The following is a 20,838-nucleotide window of genomic DNA, read 5'->3' on the forward strand; positions in this document are numbered from 1 at the left end:
AAACCTGGCAGCCTTCCAAGAAAGTGTTTCCTTCTCAGTGGTGGGAAGAGTAAGATGACATAACATGCCCTTTACTTAAGGAGGGATATCATGTCATTCTCCAAACTTCTATACTTGTAAAAGTTTCACTGATGTGGCACATACCCTAACATTTCTCTACTTTAAATCTTACCCTCTGAAGCACATGAAACACAAAAATGGTCTCCAATGTATTTAGCACTTGGTGTGCATTTTGTCTAATTAATATGATGCCATCAATGAAGTAGACCATCTGCATGATATCCAAGTGATCCAGTTCCCTTCAGACTATGTTATGCTAGAGCATAGAGAGTTTATATACTCTTAGGACAAGACTGTAATGTATATTATTTCCATCCCACATTCATGTGAATCACTTTTTATTCTCTATCCCCAAATGGCTGGAGATTGGATGTTTTTGCTAGTTATTCCCCTATTACAGTGTCCATTAGCTCCAGAAAAAAAAAAATCCTTCTGGCAAAGTTACTGCAATAGAGGCTACTGTTTGGTTGTGTTTGGAGCACAGTATCAACAGTTGGCATAATATGTCTTGTGTTTGAAGGGGCCAGAATATGAATTAAATGGGACTATTATGAGTACCCCCATGTCAAAATTTAAGTCATTAAAATAGTCACTAATCTCTAATACCCCAATGTGTGATTTTTAAATCTTTGTTTTGATATAATTTTTAAATATACAGAGGAGTTGCAAAATAGTATAGAAAGTTTCCATTACAATTCACCTAGTTTACATAATAATGTTAATATCTTTCACAACCATTTATCAAAACTAATAAATTAACAATGGTAGAATACTATTATTCAATGAGAGACTTAATTTATATTTTTTCCAGATTAAGACCTTTTTTTAAAAATATATTTTATTGATTTTTTACAGAGAGAAGGAGAGAGGGATAGAGAGCTAGAAACGTCGATGAGAGAGAAACATCGACCAGCTGCCTTCTGCACACACCCCACCGGGAATGTGCCCACAACCAATGTACATGCCCTTGACCAGAATAAAATCTGGGACCTTTCAGTCCGCAGACCGATGCTCGACCACTGAGCCAAACCAGTTTTGGCCATATCAAGACCTTTGTTGTCATTGTTCAAGAACCCAAAGCTCCATATCACATTGCATTTAGGTTTCAATTACTTTATACAAATTAAAACCATAGCAGGTGCATGTATATCTAATAGAATGACAGAAATAGAAAAAAAAATGACAATACCAAGTGTTGGCAAGAACATGGATCAACTGGGTTCTTATGTATGCCTGGTGGAAATGCAAAATGGTATAGCAACCTGGGAAGATCATTTGGCTTATAAAGATAAGCTTGTTAGGTGGCTTTCTCTCTCTTTCTCCACCTCTTTCCCCACCCTTTTACCCCAAATATATTTTCCTTGCCTCTCTCTTCCTCCTTAGACCTAAAAGCCCTTCTTTTGCCTCTGTAACTTGTTTCCTGAGTTAATTCTTCTACTTCTGTGGTTCACTTCTATCTCTGAGACTTTCTAGATAAACTTTTGCTTGTATTTGAGTACTGGCTCTAAATTCTTTTTTAGCCGAAACTCAAGGGAACCGAGCTCTGGTCCAACCCTACTGGTCTAACACCTAGTGCTATTTCCCTGCAATACGTAGGGACTCAAGCACTAAATATGGTGATGCTCCAAGGTAAAAGGAATCTATCAAGATAAGAACTGCACCTGCCCTTTGCCTCAGCAATCCCTATGTAAAAGCTTGAGAGCATTAATTTGAAAAATGGATTTTTCAATTGCAGGGCTGAGTATGTCCCATTGAGATTACTGATAAATATGATTATCATGAAAGGGGTAATTTTAAGGACTGCTAAAGAAAGAACTCACATCCCTGGTGAGGGGTAAGGAAGAGAGTGGCTGGGATTGTGACAGCTGAGATTATGATTCCCATGTTTGTGATCTCATTTACCTGCCAGTCAAACAAGACTCTATCCAGAGCAAAATGTTTGAATGCAGATGGAAGAAATGTCTCAGGAATACTCAGCCTTTTCATCCCAGGCTGAGTCATCCTTGGTTTATTTGGATTCATTCATGCCTTTTATCTTCCTGGATATCCAGGTCTTAAAAAACTCAACAAATGACCTGTTAGAAATGTAGAACATAGGGCCACACAAAACCTGTACTAAAATTAGTAGAATGTTTACCGTAGCTTCACTCATAATAACCCCAAACTGATAAAAACTCCAATGTCCATCAACTGGTTATTGGATAAACAAATGGTGGTACAATATAATGAAACACTGCTCAGCAATAACATACACACATAAACATGGGTGAACCTCAAGTCTTGCACAAAGGTACATATTATATAATTCCATTTAAATGGCATTCTGGAAAATATCAAACTATTGGAAGAGACATCAGAACAATGTTTGCTGTGAACCAGAGATACCTGGTGAAGAGGACTGACTGAAAAAGAAAGGAAGCCAGCATAGGGGGTGATTGTGATACAGGTATTCTGCTGAATTTTAAAGTTCACGCTTTAGTCACTTTGCTTGACTTACATGACAACTTGTTTTTACTAACCAAGAGAGATCTAAAAGGATTTTCTCTTTTCCGACAAAAGGCATAAAGCACAAAGAGTGCTGGGTGTCTGTTTTGCAGCGGCCCCTACAGAGCCAGCACCAGGAGCAGAGAGAGGGGCCTGCCCAGCTCCTTCTCTGGGAACCTCACTCAGCATTAAGCCGCCAGCACAGTGAGCTGTTGTCTGTGAGCATCTGCACTCTATCTCCATTCATTTTGTGCATCTGTCAGCAAGATGGGCCCGACATTACCAGAAAGGCCTAAGGGAGTTCCTTAAGCGTTTCATGTTTAGCATAAAAGTGAGCATAATTGTTTTTATCACAGTGAACGAAAGACATTGCGTGTGCCTTGAGTTTTGGGTTCAGGAGGTTACAAATTATTTCCACATAGATTAATGATAACTGCTCTTTCACTTTGCACCATTTTGGCTTACAAAAGTTTGGGGAGGAGGGTTGTTTGTTTGTTTGTTTTTTACAAACATGCTCCACTTCCATGTAGTGGGGGAAAGCAGTAGCTTATATTTTTACTATGGTGGTGGTGTTCAGATGACTTTATATATTTGTCAAAACTTTCCAAACTAGAATTATGCACTAAGGTATATTTTATTATGTAAATTATAACACAATAAACCTGACCAAAAAGAAAAGAAAGATGTAGCCATCCACACTTATTGGTTCCATTTTATCCTTTATAGTCTCAATATTCAGATGCTTGCTCTGTCTTACACAAAGCTGTTATTTTTCATTCAGTAGATAGAGCGTTGGTCTGCGGACTGAAAGGTCTCAGGTTCAATTCTAGTCAAGGGCATGTACATTGGTTGTGGGCACATCCCCGGTAGGAGGTGTGCAGGAGGCAGCTGGTTGATGTTTTTCTCTCATCATTATTTCTAGCTCTCTAGCCCTCTCTCTTCCTCTCTGAAAAAATCAATAAAATATATATATTTTTTAAAAAGAAATTAACAGTTTGAACAAAGCATAAGCTCATGCTGCGCTTCTGCCTCCACAAGCACTGCACAGGCTTCTCATCAGGTTTCTCAAGGAAACTCATGCTTTTAGAACCAGCAGTTCTAGGTCACTGCCCATGGAGGACTCAAAATGTGCCGTGTCTACTAGTTGTTTTATAGTCAGATTTCTCTAGCTCTAAGGCTTGCAGTAAACCTTTCAAGACAAGACTGCTCTCCTGTTCATCATTTATCCTATTGTTAGATGACAGCTGCTCTAAGTTCTGCATCCCCAGGTAGAGTGAACTCCCCTACCCACTACTCCATGCCTGCGAACATTGAGCAAAATCTCGTTTCTAAATCGCAGTGATTGTAGTCTTAAAGAAGCAGGCTACTTTACGGGGCCAGTGCTCAAAACAGTGAAGTTCGGTCCATCTATTTACATTTTACCAAATGGTAAGTTGAAAATCGAAACCGAACTCCTAGGTAATGGGGCGTCCAGTGCCTGCCTGACATTGTTTCTAAGCAAAGGCCATGCTAGCAGATGAATACCACCTGAAGGGCAATTGGGAATTTTAAAGTCAAATGGCACTTATATGGCATTGTGCAGTAGGAAATGCTGAAAGCTTTTTGATAAATGGCAGAAAAGGAGATGAAATTGAATGCCAATAACAGAAAAAGTGACTCATATATGCGATATAATCCTTCTCGAATGGCCAGGTTCGGACACTGTGGGTGTCTCGTGTGATTGCACTGGTGCAGAAATGATAGGTTTCTTGGTATTTACAGGGGAGTTGAGGCCTGAAACCTGGAAGGGAATCTCTCAGTAGTAAATGCAAGCATATTTCAATTGAGTAAGATCATGTACAGCAGTGGTTAAGAGTTTGGAATTTGGAGTATGGCAGACCTTGATTAAAACGTTAATTCTGCTATTTTCCAGTAAGTGACATTATATGAATCATTTCTCTGAAGGCAGGGAAGATAAACATTATCTAACAAGGTAAATTAAAGATGGCATAAAATGTATGTCACACACCTAGTATGGTGCTGGTTCACAGAAAATGCTTAAGAAGTAGAATTCAGCTGTTTTTCAATCAACAGTATCATTTTTAAATTTTACCTCAGATCTAAAAGGATGTGTCCACTCAGGTTTCAGGTGTACATTGTGTAGGTCAGAATATTTTTGTTTCTTCATAAGTGCTGGTTGGCTATTTGTAGATAAGTTTCATTTATCTGCATTACCCAGATCTACTGAATGAAAAATAACAGCTTTGTGTAAGACAGAGCAAGCATCTGAATATTGAGACTATAAAGGATAAAATGTTCATTCTATATACTATAAACATATAGTTATTAAAATTGATGTAAAGGAGAGTGAATGAAGTATTTGTCCCTCCAAGAAATTAAGAGAACAAAAAATAAAAATATAAATTGTTAAAATAATTAGGGATACTGCTGAATCACAAGAAGATATGTTTTCTATTTATTTCTTCCAGTCCATCATATATTCAAACTATAAACCCACAAACTGATTGTCTAAAAGGGATCACCATATATAATCAGTAAAAATTAGACGGAGGCTGTAAAGGTATATTTTCTTTCCTTCTTTTCTTTTTATTAATGCGTTTATTTTACCAAAATGTATCTTGTGAGAGCTTAATTTTATGTTCCTATTTGAGATAATGCTTTGAAAATTACTGGCTTATAAGGCAGAAAGTGGAGGAAATCTCACAATTAAAGTCTATGTTATAGGATGAAAGTATAAACAAAGCATCTAGCCACCCACTTCCCTATTCTCTCACCATTAAATTATAGTTAAAGCTAAAGGAAACATTTTATATAGTCATGGGATGTATTGTTCATGCCAAGGCTTCAAGCAAAAATTCCCCTATGTATAGAATAGGTCTAACAGAGAGATAACTTTCACCAGGGGCTGACTTGCACCTCACACTGACCAGGAGCTAGATATAGGAAATTCTAGAGAATCTGGTTATGGTTTTTCATCAAAAGAGGCAAGATAAGAAACAGTACTTGGAATCCCTCTTGGCACTGCTGATGGGTAATACTGGTGAGTCCTTGTCTGGAGACAGTGAAGGTTCCAGCTGCATCCTCAGCCACAGGAAGTAGTCCTAGGATGGAGAGATTCTCTCTTCTGTTGTGACAGCAATTGACCAGAAGAGATGCTTTTCCTGTTCAAGCAACAAAGTCATAGAGAGAAATCATCTCAGCTCAGAGACTTTTTCAACAAGCAAATCAGAATAGAGACAAATGCCCTAGCTAAGCAGCTTACATGGCCTGCTCCTGCAGCAAAGTTTTGGACCTCAGAACTCACCATGTCAATTAGCACCAACCAACTGTTAAGGTTAGGGTCTGATCAAAGGATACTATTAGAAACCAAGCAGTACTACAAGAAAAAAAAAATAAGGAAAATTAGTCCACTCTATAGATGGACAGACACCTAAGTGATCTGGATGGAGATACATTTATTCAGAGTAACCATTTAATAAGAAACTGGCATAAAACCAGGAAAAAGTCAGCATCAATAAAGAGGGAGAATTATGTAATTGGAAAGATGCAAAAGAATAGGTATGTGTTTATGCATCTCCAATCCCATATCCATATTCATATGTATATTTTCATATATGTATATGTATATCTAATATATCTAGATCAAATTATAAAAGTTGCCTGCCTTATTCAGATTTTGTGTGCTGATGATATTTCTCAAACTAGACTTTATTAGAAAAGGTTATAAAGAACAATATGGAGATTATTAGTAAAATGTACAAAGACAAATACTTATCAGCACAAAACACGATGCTCTGGGTGACATTCTCATGGGATCTGTCCTTGCAGAAGGCAAGCAGCCAGCTCATATGGAGGAAATAATATCAGGCCTGTTTTTGTGCACATATATGTTTGTATACATATGTAGATCACTTATGTTTATTGCCTAAGTCATTAGTAACTTTTTTCTTTAAATATACTTTTATTAATTTCAGAGAGAAAGGAAGAGGGAAAGAGAGATAGAAACATCAATGATAAGAAAGAATCATGGATCAGCTGCCTTCTGCATGCCCCTTACTGAGGATTGAGCATGAAACCCGGGCATCCACCCTGACCAAGGTTTGAACCATAACCTCCTGGTTCATAGGTCTACCCTCAACCACTGAGCCACACCGACTGAGCAGTTGTCAGTAAGGTTTGATTGCTGCAAGCTGTAAAAGCATGGCTGAACACCAATTTGTTCCCTGTTGTGGTGGAGACATATTTTAGACCAAGATATGGCTTCCCTGTAGGAGCCTCTTACACTTAAGATTTTCCTTACAGGGATTTAAGAAAGCATTGCCCCTGACAACTGGCTTTAGTAAGTTGTAAGTTTCTGTTTGAAAACAGTAAACACAGGTCAAGTGGCCAGGCATGTTATCCCCACATACAGATTTTCTCAAAGCAAATGTAAAAGTGGGCAATGCTTTTAAAGCAGGCTTAGCAAACTTTCCCTGTAAAGGACCAGGTGGTGATCTTTGAGGCTTTGTGTCCTGCCTGTCAGCACTGCTGCTGTAGGGAAAGCTGCCACAGGCAATATGTAAACGAAGGTACCTCACTGGGTGACAAAGACAGCAATCCAGTTTTGTCCCTGGGGCAATAGTTTGCTGACCCTTATTTAGCAAGCATATGGACCATGTGGTCTAACTAAGAAAAACAAAAAGCAAAATGGATTTTTGCAGTGGTTTATGGAATTGAAACTTTTTATACCGGAGCAGAGGGAGGAAAAATGTAGATGACTAAAGAAAAGAGTACTATATCTGAGAGGGCAGGGCGGAGCGAGGATGAGCTCCTGACTCCATTGTGGGGCAGGGCGGAGTTATCCTCCATTTTGTAACTGGACTCAGCCCAATCAGGGTTAGCCAAGGCAGTGACATCACCACCGACCGGAGTAAAACCCCTGGACTGGGCGAAATTCGCTCTCTTCTGCCATGCTGCCGGTGGTGTGAATGGGACAGAGCCCATGCTAGCATGGAAAAGGCTCTTTTGTTTATTGCATTGGACTCTGCTCCCTGGTGGTCCTTAACCCTAACCCTAACCCTAACCCTAACCCTAACCCTAACCCTAACCCTATCCCCTCGTGTGGCTGAGGTAATTTTTTTTTTTTAGAATCACTTCAGAATTGACACTTTGAGGGGGCAAAGCCACCTTCCTGCAAGAAGGCCAACTGAAATTCCCCTGAAACAAAAACCTAATGACGCTGAATAAATTGTACTTTTGTCAAAAGACATAACAAGGCATTCTAAAACCTGCGAGAGAAAGACAGAGAAGATAATCTTCAGTTGCTAAACACAGAGAAAACAGAAAATAAAATTGTTAAGTGACTATATATTACAGCTGGGGCTCATATTGCATGTGGTGTGTGTATGTGCTGGAAGAACACTTGGAGAAGTTCTTTTACTAGGAATCAGAAGGTTATTTTTTATGTTTATTCTCTTCATTTTCCCCCTGAATGCCAAGATACCAATAGACAATACTAAAACAGCACAGGGTGCATCAGGTAGTGGATGCTGTGGTATACTACACAGATCCGCCTGCAGAACCAAGGCGCTCACACATCCCCCATTGCTGACCCTGTTAGCAGCCAGGACTCAGAGCTGCGTATCACTACAGGAATTGCTCTTGGCTAAATTGACTTGCCAAAGCTTTCACCTTCTTCAAAGGGTCAGCCTAAAACCTATTACTGGACAAGGCAAAAGTTTCAATATTCAACACCTTTATGTCAGTTTGGAAACCTCTAAAGAGTCTTCGGCTCTTTAAGGACCATCACAGGGTGCCCAGTTGTAACTGAGCTGCAGTTTATCTTTCCTTCTGCTCAATCCTTCTTTCCTCACTTCTTTTAGGAATTGTTCTCTAGGGTCCATAAATCACTGTCTGAAATTATTTTTTCAGAAACTGTACCTGACACAGTCATCACCCAGCTTTATATATAAACATTATTTCTTATTTACTTAGATAATTCCAATGAACATTTTGGTAGGTTAGCACATATTTATGAATCCATAAACGTTATATACAATAGTAATTTTGTAGTTATTTTAATTCTATATATGGTATAATAAAATATATTCTGAATCATAATATTTGGTACTCAAAATTGTTTTGGGGCTTATGTTTGCAGATATGTTTAGCTCTTTAAAATATGACTCATAGCAAATATGTCAAAATATTAAGAGCTCTGACCAACCAGTGTGGCTCAGTGGATTGAGCATTGCCCTATGCACTGGGGAGTCACAAGTTTGATTCCTGGTCATAGCATATGCCCAGGTTTCAGGGTTGATTCTCATTAGGGAGCCTGCAGGAGGCAGCTGATCAATGTTTCTCTCTCATCAATGTTTCTATTTCATCAATTTGTCTGTCTTTCTTTTCCTGACTGGGAATTGAACTGTGACCTCCTGGTTCATGGGTTAAGGCTCAACCACTGGGTAATACTGGCCAGGTGTGACTCTTACTTTCAGATGAATCCTCTCCTGGAACTTAGTGGACTCATTTACATACTCACATTCAGTTCTAGCCCATGAAATACCAAGTATTTCTCTGTGAAATTTTCCCTGAAGAATTTGCTCTCTGATTCCCAGAATACCAATACAGTAATGCTTCAGAGCTAACTAGGATATAAACATGCACCACTTGTATCCTTAAAGAGCACCACTTGTAAAATAAGGGTTTTAAATCATTGTCAGAGAAAAAAAAGCTTTTATTCAATGCCAAACATTTGATTACTTAGCACAGTTATTCTTTATAATTGATATGATGACAATATCTATGATACTATAAAAATGTTAGTTCTTTTAAAAATCTAATTGAGAAAAACATACCTGCATAAGTAATAAAAGCAACATCCCCTACCCTCCCAAAAGAAAAAAGAAAAGAAAAGAAAAGAAAAGAAAAGAAAAGAAAAGAAAAGGAATATTCCCAATAAGAAGACCTTGGTGGGAAAATGGAATGTGGTATATTTCACACATTACATCCTAACACAGGGAGTGAGGCCACAATGAGCAAGGCTTTTTAATTTTTTTTTTAATATGAAATCACTTTAATTAGAGCACAGATATGGTTTTGAATTCTGATTTCTTAATTAATTTTGTGACCTTTGGAAAGTAATTTAACTTCTCCAACCTATAAAGTGGTTAGTCCATAAAAATGTAACAGAGTTGGTATGGCTATCAAAAAGAACACTCTGTGAATGAATTTAGCAGAGTAGTTAGCACATGTCAGGCCATCTATCTTGTAATATATTATAGCTTTCTATAATACATTCACTGCAAAGAGAAAATCCTTGAACATATCTCTTAGAAGCCAGCCTTATTAGACAGAGAATCACTAAACATGATAAAATAAGCATATGGGAAACATAAGCAGAAATAAATGCATTTATGAAAATGATACCTACACATAAAGCATAATTTTCTTAAGCCAGCAAAAAGAGAGATGAATTTCAAAATCTCCATAAAAATAGTCATCCGTTTAGAAACTATTGAATAGTAGAATCAGCAAAACACATGAACCAGGAAGTGAGCTATATCTTCTCTGACCCTCAAGTTCCTTTTCTATAAAATTTCTAACACTATTGTCTTGAATGGAATGAAGGGTATACAATATTGAGGCATGTTGATACAAACCAAAGAGTGCTACACAATGCATGGTGTCATTCAGTCAATCCATTAGCAACCATTTAGTTTTATTCTGGGTTTATTTCTGTCAAGCATATCAGGAAAAACGCTACCAGATTCTGTGATTTCAACATATTCATTAGAATGCATGATTACTGGAGAGTTAAATTGTAATAACAGGTGTTAATTAAGCTAGCTAAATACCAGGAGGAGAAAGCTGGCCCTTCAGAGGAAGGGCAGTCATTCATTCAAGACTTGAGTCTGCAAATGTGTCCCTATCCTCATAAGATGTTTAAAGTTGAAAAACTGATCAGAGTTGATTAAGTCTCTTCATTTTTTCTGGAGTGATTCAGATTTTGTAACTTCCATTTTGTGTCTAACTCACATCTCACTAGATTGGTCATGACTTTGTATAGACAGCTTTAGTTTTTTCATACTGCTTAAACACCATTTTCCCAAAAATAAAAACAACATCACTCATAAATTCCATATACTAAAGGGTTAGTGACATTTCTTCCTTACTAAAATCCACTACTTGCTATTGATGCAAGTGATAGAAAAAAAAAAATTGGCCAAATATGCTACTATATGATGTAGGCCCTAAAAGGCAACTTAAGAAACCTAAGCCACACACTTATTGCAATTGCAATGCTTTGTAAAAGAGACTACATTCTTCTGATGTCATCAGACCCTTGCAAGATCTTTCAGTCTCTTGAATTCCTGCAGTAAAACAGACGGCAACTACATAGGGAAACGAAAAATACATGTACAATATTTACACATAGACATAGGTTTCAAAGTATTTCCATGAACTGCAAAATACAATAGCCACAAGTCAGGCCTTGCACCACTGTTTATACCGGAAGAAGACAGAGGAAGCAGTGAGGGTGGGATTCACTGGAACTGAGAAGTCGCCTCAAAGAGTCATCATGTGTTCTCTGTACAGCATCATGGGCCGACTTGAGAAGAGCGGCTGAAACTGGAGAGGGGTTTGCTCCCCAGAAACCTGGCCATGTTAGGGGCCAGGGGAAGAAGTGCTAAAGAACCACAGAGCCTTGCCCCTTAGAACTCGCAAAGAAGATTCCAGAATCCCTTTGTGTGTGTCCCCATTCAGTAGAAACTTCTGAGAGCTGGATTAAAATTGAGCATTGCCTCATCAAAAAGATCAGAAAAACTATATTAACATTAAAAAAAAAACACAAAAAAACAGAAAGGCCTCAAATCACCATAAACCATACTGCTTATTTCTCTCTGGTTGAATAATAAAGATAACAATAACGGGGGAAAAACAGATTTGGAGCAATAAAATAACTGTGAAGTTAAATCTTAATCATAGGTCTTAGATAAAAGTGAGAATTAGGAGCAGACAAAATTCTTTACAGGCTTTAGGAGCAAGCTATAAAGATTTGCCCACAAAACAAAATGATGCTATTGCTCATTACTTTAAAATGAACTAAAAGACATTAAAAGGATTCAGGACATGAAGGGAAAATTGAATAATTAGCAAAAAATCAGAGGATTACTGAAGTCAAGATGAATAATGAATAAATTATATGAGAAATTAAGGCAAAACTGGAAGGAACAAATGAAAGAAAGAAAAAAAATAAATACAATGTTTTAAATGGAAAATTAAAAAGAACATTTTTTTAAATTAGAAAGAAATGGAAAGATTAAAAGGCAGCAAGAGTGATGCATAGTGGTGATGAGCAAAAGGCATGGCCCTAGGAAAGGAAGGGCAGGAGGCAGGAACAGATGAAAGAAGAAAGAAAGGGAGGTGGGAGGGAAGAGGAAGGAGAATCTGCTCCATGAGGAGGTGGTTTAAGAAGGGGCTAACTGGGCAGTTAGTGTTCAAGGGGCAGGTGAGAGTCCAGAGTGACCAACTGGCACATGATGGAGAGAGATTCTAAATTCATTAAATAGATAGATCAATCAGCCAGGTGAAAAGCCTACCTTCTTACAGGAGAATCTAGGAAAATGAACGTACACTTTGAATAGGAGAGCCATTCAGTATCTGCAGAGAGGTGGAGGTCATCTCAGGTAATTGATTCTCATCCACCCATCCCCAAATTCAGTTAATTTCTTATCTAGGGTTGATCTTTGCTTCATGCAAGTGTACATGAGAACATGTCACTTATTTTTAGTTGGGTTTAATTGTACTTAAAGAGAATAACTTCTGACAGAAAATGAAATGATAGCGTTTTTATTTACATGCAAAATATCAACTAATTAACTTAAAAAGAATACATGAATAACCAGATATATTGTTTTTGCAGATGTTTAAACTCATCACAGTATTCTGCACATTTTATGTGTCCTTCAAAACACATGTACATCCAAGCAAAAAGTTTTCTTCAGTGGAAGGCATAGATGGCTTTCAACTGCTCAGGCAGCAGCAGGTGAAGACATGGAAAAGCCCTGCACACCTTGGTCATGCTCTGGAGGCTTCATTTGATTGCTACTCTTTGCAGATTCCTTTAGGGCTAAATCTTTGAGATGAGTGGAGAGTGCAGGCTTTCTATTTTCTTACCCTTATTCTTATAGAAATTTATGACAAGTTGTGATAGAATCATTGGTGTGCAGCAATTCAAAACATCAAGATAAAGATGTAAGGACCAGTGGTTTTCACTAGTGAATGATCTGGAAAACGACCTGTCAGCTAGCCTGATTCACTCATTTCCCAGGTGAGAAAACTGAGTTCCAGAAAAAGAAAGTGATTTACAAGTTGTAGGCTTGCATGGAATATAACAAGTTTCTCTGATTCTTTTATGATGGGGTAGATGTATATTTATTAACACACACACACACACACACACACACAAATAAATAAATAAATAAATAAATAAATAAATAAATAAATAAATAAATAAATAAATCCCAGCCTGGCCAGTGTGGCTAAGTGGTTGAACATCAAGCCATGAACCAGGAGATCTTGGTTTGATTTCCAGTCAAGGTACATATTGGGGTTACAAGCTCAATCCCAAATAGGGTGTGGGCCAGAGACAGCCTATCAATGTTTCTCTCAACACTGATGTTTCTACCCCTGTATACCTCCCTCGTCCTTCCCCTCTCTGAAATCAATACAAACATATTTTAAGAAATGTTCCACAAAGATATTAAGCTGTGTGCTCATTATAATTCTGGAAAAACATATGGCAACATTTTTTCTAAGTCCTTTTTTTTTCTTTCTGAATGTAGTTATCAGGTAAATGGTTATAATTTAACATTCAATTTTGCTTGTATTTATTTTCTGATTGTTATAACAAAGATACACTACTTGTATAGTGAAGAAAGACCCATAATATTAGCAAAGTTTAGAATCAGTTTAAACTAGCCAACTGTTGAGGCCACAGTATGAATTCTGGAAAAGCAATCGGCATGGTGGATGTTTAATAAGCTTGGAGCCAGCACGTCCCAGAAAAAGTGGAGAAGGCATGAGTGCTTTGCAACTCAAAGTGTGGCCCACAGAACAGCAGCATAGATATTACCCAAGACTTGGTAGCAATGCAGAATTTCTGAACTTAGCTTTATTAAATCAGAATATGCATTTTAACAAGGTCTCTACATGTTTCATAAGCACATTACAGTTTTATAATAATTATTCCAAACTAGAGCATAAACCCTAATTGCATCCAGTCACTCGCTGAGCTTGAGGAGGCATACAGAGGAAAGACATGAAGGGGGATTTCAAGAAGGCTGCAAAGGAGGTGAACGTTATACCTACCTGCTCCTGGCACCAAACTGGATTTATAGCTAAATCATAAGGCAATAAACTTGCATAACCAACTGAAGGGGAACTGAAATATTATTGCAGTTGCAGAAAACACAGAGAGATTGGTAAGAAGGGCAGAAATGCAGAAAGGGCTGGCACCCACACTCATATGCAGGGGCTGACACCCGGGACCCAGGTTTCCCTCCAGCTGCCAGCAGGCACCTGAGTACCAGGCTTCCCTTGCAGCCCCAGCTTTGTCCTGGAGGTCATCCAGAAGGGCATCTAGAAGGATGCCCAGTCTAATTAGCATATTATGCTTTTATTGTTATAGTCTAGAGGCCCAGTGCACAGTTTCATGCACTGGTGGAGTCCCTCAGCCTGATCTGTGCCCTCTTGCAATCCAGGATCCCTAGGGGGATGTTGCACTGCTGGTTTCCACCAGATCCCCACAGGCCACCTGTCAAGATGTAGTAGTGCAGGAATCAACAGGTGGCTGGGAGGAGCCCGAGCCTGGGCCAGGCACTATGCTGCTCCCACTCATCCTGACCCTGCTGTGTCTGCCACCACCACCACCGCTGCTTGGTAGCGCTTCTGCAGAGGCGGGAGAGGCTTGCACTGCCACAGCTGCGCTAGCTAGCTGTGAGCCTGGTGCCTGGAACCCTTCAATCAGCCAAGCAGTGGTCCCACTGTGGAAGAACACTGACCAGCAGGGGCCAGGTCCTGCATTGAGCTTCTGCCCCCTGGTGTTCAGTTCGCATTATAGCAATCAGTTGACTGGTCTGGTTTGGTCCTTCAATTGCCTAGACTTTCATATATACAATATATATAACTGGAAGTCCCAGACAGTAATCAAGCAAGAAGAAAGAAAAAAAAGGCATTCAAATTGATATGGATAAGGTTAATCTATCATTATTCACAGATGACATGATATTGTATATAGAAAACCCTAAAGACTTCACTAGAAAACTAAAAAAAAGCTTTGGTACTTTTATACAATGGAATAAAACTTGGCCATTTTTAAAAAATCATAACTGTTGGAATATCATGGATGGATCTGGAGATTATGTTATGTGAAATAAGCCACTCAGAGAAAAACAAAAACCATATGATATCTCTTACATGTGGAGTCTAATGAAGAAAATAAACTGATAAACAAAAAAGAAACAGAGGCATGGATGCATGGAACAGACTGACAGCTGTCTAAGGGGAATGGTGTAACCGTGTTGGACTGAATGAATGAAAGTGAATGGATTTAAAAATATATATGTATATATTAAAGGCCTGGTGCACAAATTTCATGCACGGGGGGGGGGGGGGGGGGGAAGGGAGTATGGTCCCTCAGCCTGGCCTGTACCCTCTCCCAATCCAGTATTGCTGACTCCCAACCACTTACCTACCTTCCTGATTGCCCCTAATAACTCTGCCTACCTGCATGATTGCCCTTAACTGCTCTCCTGCCTGCCTGATCACCCCTAAATTCTTGCTTGCCTGCCTGATTGCCCCTAATACTCTACCTGCCTGCCTGCCTAACCACCCCTAACTGCCTGTGCCTCAGTACCAGCCATGGTGGCTTCATCCGGAATGATAATTATGTCTGGAAGGACATTCAGCTGTTTGGTCTAATTAGCATATTATGCTATATATATATATATATATATATATATATATATATATATATATATATATATATGATAGAGAAAACATATATATATGATAGAGAAAACAGTGTGTTAATAGCTAGAGGGAAACAGGAGTGGCAGTAGGTTGAGGTGGGCAAAGGTGGGGACAATGGGAGAAAATAGACTTTGCTTGAAGCAGTTGGCACACACTACAGTGTGCAATTGATTTTTGGTTGAGTTGTGCTACACTTTTAACCTAGCCTAAATTATAGGATTATAGAACTCTCTTTGACAGCTTCCTTATTTTAGATGCTTTTAATAGTCCTTATACTTCATGAATATTTTGAACATGTTGTTAAATATTTAGCAATGAACATAACCTGTAGGAGATAGGGCTCATTAATACCATTTCCCTTTTCCTTATTGTGAAAGTATAATGGGCCCTGACCAGCTTGGCTCAGTGGGTAGAGCATCAGCCTACAGAATGAAGGGTCCCCATTTTGATTCTGGTCAAGGGCATGTACCTTGGTTGCAGGCACATTCCCAGTGGGGGGTGTGCAGGAGGCAACTGATGGATGTTTTTCTCTCTTTGATGTTTCTGGATCTCTATCACTCTCCTATCCCTTTTTTAAAAATATTTTAAAAAAGAAGTATAATGGGACATTTGGTGGCTTATAGTTCTGTAGCAAGGAGAGGATATGTAAATACAACCAACATATTATTATATGTTGTGTTGGGCTATGACTCTTATTTTCAAATTTTATTAAGTGTCTCTAGTAGTTGTTCTAATACAAAATCTTGTAGAACTCAGACCTTGGCAAGTAGGGGTTGGACACTTTCCCTTCCTAAAAAGGACGGTAATGATGGGTTTTAATTGCAACACAATTAGAGCTTTTGATATCAAATTAATTTTCAATGATAGTGTTGGACTTGGCAGAGAGTACCAAATTTATGAGATAAAAGCCCCGTGAGTATATGCACACACTCTTATAGCTTTTTATGCTAAATTGAAATTCCTGCTTCATTTCCATTTCTAGAATCAAAGATTAAGGATAATAAAGCTTTTTAGCTTAGTGAAATTAGTTAAGTGCATTTTATTATATCAAGTCATACTTAATTATAAGCCATACTTGGCAAATTCTCTCCACTTTAAATAATTGTTCACAAGATAATAATTTTATGAAATTTGTGTACATAATGTGGAAATATGGTACTAAATTAAAATTACAGAATTTTAATAAATTTTGAGCCCTATTTTACTTGTAACCATTAATGCACTTTAGCCCATGTAGTTAAACTAGCATGAGTACTAAAACAAAACCTTATTTTTGTTATATAATAAAAGCATTTTACATTTTTGCCAATAAAAGCAACGCATATTATTTTGAATGAGAACATTTGATGTGTCCAATATTTAGAGCATTCCAGACAATAATAGTGTCAGAATAATTATAATGAAAACATAAAGCCAATAATTAAAGTGATAAATATTGACAGATAATCCTATGTAATAAAAGGTAAATATTCAAGTTGTCCTCTTAGGAGTTCAACTTACCGGGAGATCAACCAATCAGGAGTTTGATTGCTTGCTATAATATGTGCTGACCACCAGGGGACAGTGTGGAATGAAGGAAAGCCCCAGCCAGCAGCCAGAAGGCCCTGATGCCAGACAGGCCTACAGACCCTATTGGTGTACAAATTTCATGCACTGGGCCTCTAGTTTGATATAATATTAAGGTGCAAATTAATCTCAACAGAATAGATATATGTACTAAAGTTACCAGTGTGACACAACTAGATAACAAGTATGAGACCTTTGAGTTTATTTTCTCTTTATATAATAAAAAAATACATTTTTTTTATTTTAACTGTTAACATGCTATCAATTAAAATAGTGTTTCTTACATTTCCTTTCAAAAAAAGTGTATACACACATACACACACACACACACACACACACACACACACCAGAGGCCCAGTGCATGAAATTTGTGCACTCAGGAGGTCCCACAGCTTGGCCTGCACCTTCTCGCAGTCAGGGAGCCCTTGTAGGATGTCCAACTGCCATCAGCTGGATATCCTTAGCACTGCTGAGAGGTGAGAGAGGGTCCTGCCATCACCAGTGCACTCACCAGCTGTGAGCCTGGCTTCTGGGAGTGTACTGACCACGAGGGGCAGTTTCTGCATTGAATGTCTCCCCTGGTGGTCAGTGCATGTTATGACAACTTGCCATTCTACCATCAGGCCAAAACTGCCTCTCCAACATCCCCTAAAGGGTCCTGGATTGCAAGAGTGTGCAGGCCAGGCTGAGGGATCCCACTAGTGCACGATCCGGGCTGGGGTGGCATGTGGGAGGTTGGCCAGCGGGGGAGGGACCAAGGGAGGTCTCAGGGCATGTCTGACCCATCTTGCTCAGTCCCAACCAGCTGGACCCCAACAGTAAGCTAAACTACTAGTCAGAGCATCTGATCCCCAGTGGTCAGTGCACATCATAAAGAGTGGTTGAACAGCCTTACCATATCATTAGTATACTACACTTTGATTGGTTGAACAGCCAGACAGATGACCAGACAGACAACTGGATACTCAGCATATTAGGCTTTTATTATATAGGCAATGTGGTTACAAATGGTAAAATTTTATGAATATTGCCATTTTTATCTAACTTTATGTGTAGATATTATTATTCCATAAACACTTACTTATTCTTTTATTTATAAGTATTAAATTGAATATATTAATTTATATTTTTTTAATTAAACAGTCCTCTATGGATGGAAATGATGTGGTCTCTAGGATTTTCCTTTTAGAAATAATGATGCACTACATTCCTTGTACACTTACCAGTTACACACATGCAAGGCTAACTGGAGAATAAGATCCCATATGTATGTAGGAAATCTGAGCTAAAAGGTATATGAATTTTAAATTTTTATTTCAGTTCTACAGAGATTTAATTTTTGATGCACTCCATAGAGATTGTACTATTTTTTACTCTGACTAATAATATATTAAGGTTTCTGTTTTCTCACACACTGGCCAATATTGTGTTATAAAACTATTGATTTCCTACCAGTATTATAATTAAAGTATTTTTCTGGGATTTTTTAATTATTAAAATTAACTTTTCACTTCAAAAATGTTACAGACATGCAAAAATTACTAGAAATTTGGTGTAAACATCAACAATACCCTCAGATATTAATACTTTACAAAATCCAGGAGATTAACATGGTTGGAAAACTATAACAACTTACACACCTCATCAAAATTTCACCGAATACTCTACTGGTGTCTTTATGTGGATCTGGAATTAAATTTAGCACTATACATTGCATTTAGTTGCTATAATACTTTAGTATCCTTTAATCTGGAATAGTTTCAAGATCTTTGTCCCCTCTTTCATCACCTTAAGAGAACTGCCACGTTATTTTGTGTAATCTCCAACTTTGCCTTGTCTCGTGTCTCTTTTTTTTACTAAATTCTGTGGTAAGAACACCTCAGTCATAATGGTGTGTCTTTCATTGCAGTGGCAAGGCACGATGTAGATTTGGTTCAGCTACTTAGGATGTGAAACTTGATCACTTGCTTTATTGGTCCCTGGCAGATTTTCCACTGTGTTGTAATTTTCCCTTTGTACCTACTGATCTATTCTGGAAGATACTTTGAGATCATGCAAATATTTTTAAATCATACATTCACCCACTAATGTAGAATCTACAGGTGAATATAAATGGCAATTCTTCATTTCTACTTAGAGTAGGTAGAAATGTACTCCAAGGAGCTTTCTTTCCTCACCTCTTATTTTTTAGTTACTGATTGATTGATTGACTCTCTTGTTCATATTAGTTTGGAACTATGGAATCTTACATTAGTCTATGTATAGTGATTCACTATTTCCTTTTTTTGATTGAAAAAGTTTCATATTTGGCTTTTGAGAGCTTCTTCATGCTAGTCTCTGTGGCCTTTTAACATAGCCCCATTCTTATAATAATATAAGCCCTCTGATTATTGTGTGACATGTTTGCTGTATGGAAACCCCCAATTCTCTGTAACTTCCAAATTTAATGAACTCCCCAATATCTTGATGTAAAAGCTCTGAGCCCTTAAAGTGTAAACACCTTGCTCCCAGCATAAGGCACACTGTCTGGCCCACCGATAAGGACACAGTTGTTTACGGCGGACCATATAACCCCGGGACCAGCTTCAGTTGTGGTCTCCTGCCCAATGAGGAGGATTCCACTTCACTCCGAGAGACGAGCCCCTGACTGCTCTACTGTGAACCTGAACCCACTGCGGCCACCTGCCTGTCTCTGTTTTCATCGTCTGTCCTTCAGTGTGCATCACCGGGTGGCCTTTGCCCTTCAGTGTGCATCACCGGGTGGCCTTTGCCGGAGCTTAGGACCCACTAGGGACAGGTAAATAAACCCTGTGTGATCGCATACTCATTCTGTCTGTGTGTCATGTGTTCCAGTTCGGCTCAGCTGTCTAGACATTGGAATACCAGGAAATAGGCCCTTATTGCTGATTCCTGGTCACCTGCATTTGTCCCACTAAGTCTAGACAGATAATCAATTAATTGGGGCTTAATTGGGACACCCATCACTTCTGGGTCTTTGCTTTTCTTGTATTAAGTGATATTTAGCCAATTTAATTTTACTTTCAGTGAAACCATTAAACTTTTGTCCTAAATTTTTCATTTAGTTCATTTTTCTTATTAATAGAAATTATTTTCACAATTAGCCAATTAATTCTTTGTAATATGATTTTGGAAATGTTTTGCAGTTGATATTTATGTTTTTATTTTCTTATGTTTTTGTATTCATAAATTTGATTTTAATATAATAAAATTTATGAAGTTTTTAAGGCTTCTGGGTATTGTCTTTATAATTGGATCAGCCTTTCCCACTCCTATATTATAAAACATTTTTCCTGTCAATATACTTTTTTAAAGTACAATTAGCAGATCATTTAAAAAATATATTTTATTGATTTTTTTTACAGAGAGAATGGGAGAAGGATAGAGAGTTAGAAACTCATCAGCTGCCTCCTGCACAGCCGCTACCAGGGATGTTCCCACAACCAAGGTACATGCCCTTGACCAGAATCAACCTGAGACCCCTCAGTCCACAAGCCGACGCTCTATCCACTGAGCCAAACCAGTTAAGGAAGCAGATCATTTTTTTACATTTATATATTCTATACATTTGAAGATTATCTTAGTGTAAAATGTAAGTTATATGTAAATTTTTTTTCTCTAGATGATTACTTTGAACTGAAAGAAGACCCACATTTATTGTTTAATTTATTAGTTCTGGTTATTTAAAATTCTCTT

The 20,838-nt window shown here is 38.1% G+C and overlaps 1 long non-coding RNA gene across 1 annotated transcript; it reads left to right on the forward strand.

Annotated features, from left to right (window-relative positions):
* The first annotated feature begins 19,802 nt into the window (after positions 1 to 19,802).
* On the forward strand, positions 19,803 to 19,949 carry LOC123652415. The gene is made up of 2 exons (XR_006741750.1): positions 19,803 to 19,839; positions 19,872 to 19,949. It is a non-coding gene; the product is annotated as an uncharacterized LOC123652415 (long non-coding RNA).
* Positions 19,950 to 20,838: the final 889 nt, after the last annotated feature.

Source organism: Pipistrellus kuhlii, unplaced genomic scaffold (genome assembly GCF_014108245.1).
Source record: "Pipistrellus kuhlii isolate mPipKuh1 unplaced genomic scaffold, mPipKuh1.p scaffold_m20_p_15, whole genome shotgun sequence".
In the NCBI taxonomy this organism is placed as follows: domain Eukaryota; kingdom Metazoa; phylum Chordata; class Mammalia; order Chiroptera; family Vespertilionidae; genus Pipistrellus; species Pipistrellus kuhlii.